Consider the following 9,075-nt stretch of genomic DNA (forward strand, 5'->3'; position numbering starts at 1 on the left):
TAATTAATATAGAAACGCTAGCAATAAAAATATTAGATTATTCATTGCAGTCTATCCCAATTCCCTAATCAATTATTTATTTGATTATTTATTTATTTGATACAGGATGTCTCAAAATTCACATAAAATGAATTATTATTTTATATTCTACAACTTTATACAATAGTATAAGTCTTATTTTTAATGGCTGATTATTTTTAATGAGAAAATAATTAATTTTTAAATTTTAACGAATAATTTCACATATATATTTCTTTATTTTCGTCAGATTTGGGACCTTATTTAAACTTACTTTTCTGTGTGCATGCGCGCGCGTGTAAATATTAATTTATTGACTTCTTTTTATTTGATACAACTGCATTCGATATCGACTCAAATATATAGCAAATGTTTAATTATCATAACATGGCTGCTGCTGGCTATGACCTTCCCAATTTTTAAAATCAACTAACATAGAGAAATTATTGTAAGCTATTGATAAGAATATTGTAGGAAGAGAGAAGAGAGAGAGGAGTAGTCTTGAATTTTATATTCGATGAAGGTCACTGTTCTTTATCTGTGAACAGCAGGACTTTCTTCGAATCGGGGCTAAATCCGCGACCCCAATAGAGAGTTTTCCCCTCCTATTTTTTTATCGCATCCCCTAGTTCTTCGATAGAACGGTTGATTATACCACGTGATGTAGCGAGAATAGTGCGACGCTCAATGTGGATTCAGTCAGTGCCCGCGCAGACGTCGTCGCGACGAGTCGTTTACCTTGCTATTTCATTGCTTGTACGTGTGTTTGCGTGCGTATCTCGTGCGTGATGAATTTGTGAGCAGGAGCAAGGTGAAAAATCCAATCACGTGTGTGACGAGGAAGAATAAAGTGAGTATAAGACAAGCTTAAACGGGGAATTCAACCGGTCGGGCAACATCTGCGGGACTTGAGAATGATGCGATGGATCAGTCCCTATCAATCCTCAGTTTCCGTGGAGTCTTCCAAAAATAGTTCTGTCATTTCTTGCCGTACTATTACGGCACATTTCTCTTCTATGAATCGCGGAGTAATGGTTCGAAGCGTGGTTTATATTATGCACGGTATATATATATTATATCCAATCGTGATTTATAAATTTAATGAAATATATAAATCATTCTAAACCATTAATGCATTATAAATCTTAATTACATAAAATGTGTATAAATTTAATTATTATTGATTTTTATAATCTGCAGTTTCACATATTTATGTCTATAGATGAAATTATCAAACTTTAAAAGTGAATTTTAATAAGAAACAAATATTTATTTACCAGAAGATCGGAGTTTGTAATTTGTTAGTGTTTCTCGACGCTGTATGTTAGATTATATGATTATCTTTCTTTTCTAAATAAATAATTTTTCTTTCTTCTTCGGAACTCTTAAATCAATGCGATTTTAATTGTGATGCAAAAATAAATGAGGGGGGATAAAATCGATAATTTAAAACATCTTGTTTCTTTACTTTTTATACTTGAAGAGTTCTGGAGAAATCGACTCCAAATATTTTGGGAAATTATATTCTTAGAAAGGAAGCGCTTAGTATATATTATCTATCTGTATTTGTTGTATCTTCATAATAAATAATGTCTATAGCTGAAACATAATAAATAATGTCTATAGCTGAATATTAGAAATATTTAAAAAATTATCTTCTTTTTTTACAAAAAATAAAGTAATCAATTATTATTATCAATATGATTAACATTACTATAATAGTTTTTTTTTTAATCAATATTATTAATCAATATTAATATTATTATTATTCATTTTATTATTGTTCCTATTACTGTTACTATTAAAATTGTATGCAAATTATATACAAATTATGGAATTGTTTAAGAATTAAAGATTTAATTTGATTGTTTAGGATCTTTATTTTTGATTTGTTGTATAACATTATTATTATTGTTACTATTGTTATTGCTATTATATCGAGTGAAAAATGTGGAACATCTTTAGAACACCCGGTACATTTATTACGCTCAGTCGTTGTTCGAGCGTAACTCGTTGCTGCTATCTTCCGTTCCTCGTGTATTTTACGTCATGACAAGATTACGTCACGAGTCAAGTCACTTTGCAAGTGATATTCATGCTTGTCACGATCTATCTTGAACGCGTCATCGTTCACCGAGTGTCTCAAAATATCCTGCCTGATGTACGCCAACTCAGAAGAAGGAATGCTCACATTGTATTGATATTGAGCTTCTTTGGCATTTCGTAATATTAAAATGCTTAACAATTATGAAAACATTTGGATATTTTTATTTTATGAATTTTTTAATTTATGTTTAAATTCATACATCATCTGAAAGAGACGCAAAAGGCTTCGATCGTGATGACTGAATAAATTAAAAAGATGGTTAAATAAATTACAGAAGTGAATAAATTAAGTTGAAGAAATATGCATGTTTATATACATATTTGAAGATATAATTCTATTAATTCAAATATATATTTTAATCAACAACTCTCATGAAAAATAAAGTTTGTTTTCATAATAATAATTTAAAATAATAATCGTTAATGAAATTTTAATATTTTTGATATGTTTTAATATCTTTGACACACAAGAATTTTTCTGCGTCGTGCCTCTGAAAAAATTATTTGGAAAATTATATAACATAAAAAGAAAAACAAAGTTGCTGAAATATATGTATCTAAAAATTTAGCAAGATAAAAATGGAGGAAAATAATTGTGTTGAATTATTAAAATAATTATATAAGATGTAATTATAATGAACAGGTCTAGTTTGCATGTATTATATTATTTTAAAGGTGTAATAAAATTATTCAAAAAATTATGTGCTTTGTAGATTATTATATCTATGATAAATATATCTAATTGTACGAAAATTTCCATGAACATACTTCGCAGAAAAACGATCGAGTTTTTTCATTCGAAATTTTCTTTGCAATTTTCCATTTGATTACGAAAGTTATATAAGTTTATAAGTTTAAAATTTTGAATTTAAAGTTTTATAAGTTTAAGTTTTAAGTTTTATAAGTTTAAAATTCTTAAAAATTAATCTGCAAATTGAAATAATGAAGTGCAGGAAGGAAAAAAATTTTTAAGATAGTCTTAAAACTTTCTCTCAAGACTTTCGAAATGTTCAAAATTCAACGCTCTTAGAAACTTATTTTGATTGGAAACAAAATTATTGTAAAAAAATAAAAAAAAATGGTTTTTACAATATACCTAAAAATTCAACTAGCCACAGAATTGAAAAATAATTTTCTTAGATTATAAATGAAAATAATTGTGTAGTGCGCTCAAATCAGCATCGCTCATCACTTGAGCGTCCTACAAAATTATTTTTATAGTGCAACAAAATTATTTTCACAAATCTGTATCTAGCTAAATTTTTAGATATCTCAACAAAATCTTCTCGTGTACAAAATGAAAATCTCAAATCATTTCGAAATTTCTAAGAATTTTAAATTTGAAACTGTCGAAAGTCTTTACGTTATCTAGAAAATTTTTTTCTTTCATAGCATTTTATTATTCAATTTTATTATTTCAATTCACTTTATTATTTCAATTCGCAGATTTAAGGCAAGCTATGTAAATTCGAAACAATTCTATGAGCCATTAAAACGACCTTATTGACCTTCACACATTAGAATCGCACGTGATCGCTTCTAAATGTCGATAAGCTGATACAGAATTGTTTGTTATGCATATCTCGTCCGTCCGAGTTGCCTATCCATTTATTCAGCATTTATAATTTTTTCCCATTCTATGATTCTTTTATGATTTTAGTTTTCTTTCCTGGATTCTGTCGCAATTCTTCAGCTGCGGAAAGTCATGAAAACAATCTTATCTTGATTTATGAAGAATTGTCGTTCATGAGAACTCGATTATGAATAAGATTACAAAAGTTTTGAAATCCTCGACTCTTCCAAGAACTCTGTATTCTCACATTTCATATTTCTCGATTCTTCTTAGTCGCTCTTGTTACAATTACAGTTTTTTAAGATTTTTTTTCAATTACTCCAAAATTTTATTTATTCTGGAATTAAGAATTAATAATTAATAATTTATTTTTGTTCAATAAACAGCATTTCAAATCAGGTTGGATATTCAAATATAGAAGAGAAAAAAATTTCTAAAAAGTTGGGAGACTGTTCTCTGTAAATACCAAGAAAAATTGCGAATGTATATTTTTGTTGCTGTAGAGGCTCGCTCGTTTCGCATGAAACACAATGAGTCATGATCGGACTCTGTGTTTCAGTAAAGATTACGTATCGTCGTCGCTGAACAATTGACCTCAACGTCTCACGAGTTAAGCTTCAGTGGAGAATTATTAACACATAACACGTCTTTGTCTTGATACATTTAATTTTCTCTTAATTGTCTTTTTAACGACGCTGACTTACGAAGCGCATTCGATTCTGATAGTGATACGTTAATCGAGAGGTCATCTTTGCTGTAATATTGAAATATGTGATATTTAAGGGATACATTTTTGAGACGCTTACGAATAAATTAATGAAATAATTCAAAATAATCGACAATGATGAAGTTGACAAATAAAATCTTAGTAAACGAGAATGGATTAAAATGGATTGATATTTTTAATTCATCTGAATTTAAAAACTACATTTCCTATCCAGAATTTGAATTGAGCAGTATTTATTTTTAAAAACTGAATTTATTTTTTAGATCGAAAGACATAGAAAATATGTGTTTCATACAATTCCTATCAATGAAAACAACAAAAGAAAGGCATGAAGCATTGAAATGGATTTAGATTTTGGCGAATAAATCTTTTTTAAATCACTTTATTCGATTTTTTTTACTGAGATGAAAAATAATTTGATTATTGTTGTAATAAACAAATTTTCATTTTAATATTTTTTTAATATTAAATTGATAACTGGATATCATTAAGTTAGAAATTGCAAATTTATTTTCTATTTCTTTAACGTTTTATATTTTACAATATAAACCTAAATTATATTTATATAAATATAAGTATATATAAACTATATAAAGTGTGTTCTATGAAAGAAGAAATTAAGTTTACAATATTTAGCTTAATGATATCCGGTGATAAATATTAAGTGTTGAAATATATATTTAAAATATGATAAATACTGGTATATGTCAACATGTATTCTTCGAGACATTTCTCATATTTGCTATGTTTATTTACGTTTCGCTTCAAGTAGCGTCAAATAACATTTACATTTATAAATGGTTTATAAACGGTTCAGATTAAACAATGTATTCGGATATTGAATCAATTTTGTTAACAACTTCCGACGTCGTTCTGTCGTATTATTCTTACAGTTTTTGATGTTTTTGCAAAAGCAGAGTTCGAGAAGTTAATATTTTTTTTAACTAAATAAAATTAAAATTAATGGCTTTACAAAATTAATAAATTAAGTTAAAAGTTGAAGGAATGAAAAATTAACGTAAGTTAAGTCAATATTGAATTAACTTAAGTTAAAAAGAAAATTAATTTTGAAAATAATTATTTTTTAGATCAAAATGTTCTAATTTTTTTCATATGTATTGTAATATATTTGCATTGGACGCTGATGTGCTTAAAGCGCATGAATGTTAATGGCTTCGGCACATCAGCGCGATTTGTGACTTGCAGATAGCGAGATAGGTTTTTAGATTTTTATTTTTTAATAAGCCATAAGAAATTGGCCAGTTACAATCAAATGCGAAAAAAATATTTGATTGTAATTGGTCAATTTCTTAAAACACTTATTGTAGATCTGGACTTAAGGATCCGGACTTTAATAAAAAATTGCAATTAATCTATGTTCAAAATAAAAAGTAGAAGAATTTGATGAAAATGCAATTAAGATTTAGGAAATTTGCACTTATATTTGTAATATGCTGATGAAAATTTTCCTCAGAATTTTTATACGAATTGAAATACTTTTCAGAAATACTAAGAAAGTTTACATGTTTTTTTAGAATTTCTTATATATATGAATTACTTGAAATAAAATTTAAAATTTTTGTAATTTCTTATTCAATTATTTCTGAAAAATACTTCAACTTTTTCAAATTTTATAAGATTTCATAAATTATTAAGATGAAAAATCTTAAGAATTTTAGAATTAATTCACATAAATCAAATGTGCAAAATTCTAGAAAAGATATGTGAGATTTTCTTGGCACTTTTAAAAAGTGTTCCAATATAATAAAAAATATAAAAAATCTGGAGAACTTTTTCAAAAAGTTATAAAATTATTTATAAATTCTGAAATTTATACAAAAATTCTAAAAAATTATATGAAAAATTCTGAAAAAAATTGTCACTAAAGTGTAATTCAATAAATTTTAAATTCGTGTGTTGTGCACGCATTGTATGTTTGCTAGGCGCATCTCTTATCTTAAGAACATTCTAAATATCCATTTTTAGTTATATCTATTTCAGATCACGGTAATTGTCGTGAAATTTTTAATTGCGAAATTTTTAATTGCTATTGAATTGCGGGGATTCTCGGGGCGCAACAGTTCACTTGATTACGGCTCTGTCTGGTGAACGATTCTGCATGCCGTGGTTCTATTAAAGACAGTCATATTATATAATGTCCACGACCCCGCCAATTATTCTTTCTTTAATCATTGATCACATAGCAAAGCTCGACATATGTATGCCATTTTATTGCTGTTGTTCTTCCGTGGAATTTATTCGGACTCAACTGCGTATATATACATTTGCTTCTGAATTAATCCATGAAAGCTATGTTCCGCATACAGTAAATAAAATAGTTGAGATAATAATGATGTTAATCTCTAAATCAGAATTCAATAATCTTCAATGAAGAAATAAAGAAATAGAAATGTGCTCTTATAATTTCGATTCTGAAAGTTTTTTTTAATTTTTTTATATAACTTTTTATATAACTTTTATATAGATTTCAAAATTTCTCAGAATTTTTGTATTTTGGAAATTTTTTTTTTATAGAAGTTGCTGTCTGCATTAAAAAAAAATTTCGTATATGTGAGTTCTGAAATATTCTATATTTTAGAATTGTTATGTAAATTATAGTTTTTCAAAACTATTTTCTGTATAATTTTAAAAAAATTTCTCAGATCTTTTATAAAAATTAAAACACTTTTCAGAAGTGAAAGATTATATTTTTAATAAAATTTTTTTATATCTATGTTAATTTTAAAATAATTTGAGATTTTTTAAATTTCTTATTTTATAATTTTGTAAAGAAAACTTATAAAAAAATCTGAAAAAATTTAAGGTATTTTAAAAATTTTTATAAATTTAAAATGAATTTTTATAAATTTAATATGAATAATTTTTAAAAATATGTGATAATATGAGAATTTTTTTCATCATCTTTATTGAATTGTTTATGAATTATTAAATTTCAAATTTCATAATAGCACATTCTGTATTTTTAGTAACATGTATTTAAATATATGTACGTTATTGTGTAATTATTATGATGAGTGCAGTAAAGTGAGTGCAAAAAATATTTAATGAAAATATTTAAAAAATATCATATTTTTAAAGAGTAGACATTATCCAGCGAGACACCATTTATTGAATTGATGTCGAATCGATAACGATACGATGATTTTGATATCAATTCAACGTCGATTCGACATTTAATTGATCATTTCTTGCTGAGAAATTAATAATTTATTCATAACGAATAAAGTAAACTGTATGTTTCTCAAAATTATATCTATTCCAAAAAAACGTCTATTAATTATAGGTAATGCATCATCTTAAAAATAAGCGAAAATTAAAAATTATATTTGTTTGGACGCTCAGAAAGTATTCGTATATTCAAGAAATTTAGTCAGAAAATTCTTCTAAAGTCAGAAATATAGCGAAGCTTGTTTGTTAATGTCAGAATATATTAATCGCTCGAATATAAAATTGCTAATTAATGTTTATTTTCTATAAACAAGGCTTATAAAAAAATTTTATACGAATATTTTTTGCACTTATACATTGTATATATTATTTTCAGACATTCTCGCCATGCATTGATGTCATGATTTACATGATTATATGATGAGCAGCATGATTCCTACTTTCTAGATCTCACTTCTAAAAATTTGTTGGAAATGTCGCTCACGCTTTACATTACTCACGATTGATACAAACGCTTATCAAGTGACGCGACTCCATTAAATGTCTCGAGGAAACTTTTTGCCATTTCGCCTTGACGTACGCGTTAATCGGATTTGCATAAAGCGTATTGTTTCTTACGACAAGTTGCAACATTTCACGCGTTTAAGAAAATGACAACGGCCTCATTGTAATCGCAATTATTTGTCAATATTCCTTCATATGTTTAAAAATTAACAGTTTCTTTTTTTTATTTGATTTTTTCATTATTTTTTCTCAATACATTGTTTACTATGACTCATTGATGTAAACCGATTTGTATATTGAAGTAAATTCTTATCAACGAAATGTTTATTTGTCGTGTCATCACGAACAATGGTTTCGTAATAACGCGTGATAAATGTTGTGACATAAGTCATCCAAAGTAATCGTGTCGATGTAAAGCGCATACAAAGTCCAGCCTTGCACCTGTTTCATTGTCCTCGCGGAGGATTTTTAATGTGGAACACTTCATTACATTGTCTGTGATGAAGGAATTTTTGATTATCATTTGCATGTTGAACCAAATCTCGATATGATAAAAATAATTACAATATAAGAGATTCGATTTATTTTTCAGATAAAAAATCTTTACAGATCTGAAAATTTTGTACTATCAAAATAATTAATATACGAAAATCAAGTATAATGAGCAATGCTGAAAAAAATTGTAACATTCTAGCAACCAGTTTGAACTTCTACATAATTATTCAGACAGTCCAACATTTATTTTTTGAGCTGTATTTGTATCTAACTAAATTTTTAGATACTTCAGCAAGAAATCAGAAATTTTTCCGCGTAGAATTTTATTTATCATTTTGCAATTTTATATACAATATAAAAATTATTTGGATAAATTAAAATATAAAATAAATTTTTAATTTATATATAAACATGCATAAAATTAAATTTGAACATTACATTTATATTGTATATACAAATTTAT

At 26.4% G+C, this 9,075-nt stretch overlaps 1 protein-coding gene across 2 annotated transcripts in view; it reads left to right on the top strand.

Annotated features, from left to right (window-relative positions):
• The first annotated feature begins 706 nt into the window (after positions 1-706).
• LOC108685343 (multidrug resistance-associated protein 4-like) overlaps positions 707-9,075 on the top strand; it is a 25,550-nt gene continuing 17,181 nt past the window's right edge. For both annotated transcript variants that reach the window (XM_018190089.1, XM_018190088.1), the window contains exon 1: positions 707-868. The gene's annotated coding sequence lies outside the window, so the exon portion shown is untranslated. The remainder of the gene's footprint in view (positions 869-9,075) is intronic.

Source organism: Atta colombica, unplaced genomic scaffold, assembly GCF_001594045.1.
Source record: "Atta colombica isolate Treedump-2 unplaced genomic scaffold, Acol1.0 scaffold150, whole genome shotgun sequence".
Classification (NCBI taxonomy): Eukaryota; Metazoa; Arthropoda; class Insecta; order Hymenoptera; family Formicidae; genus Atta; species Atta colombica.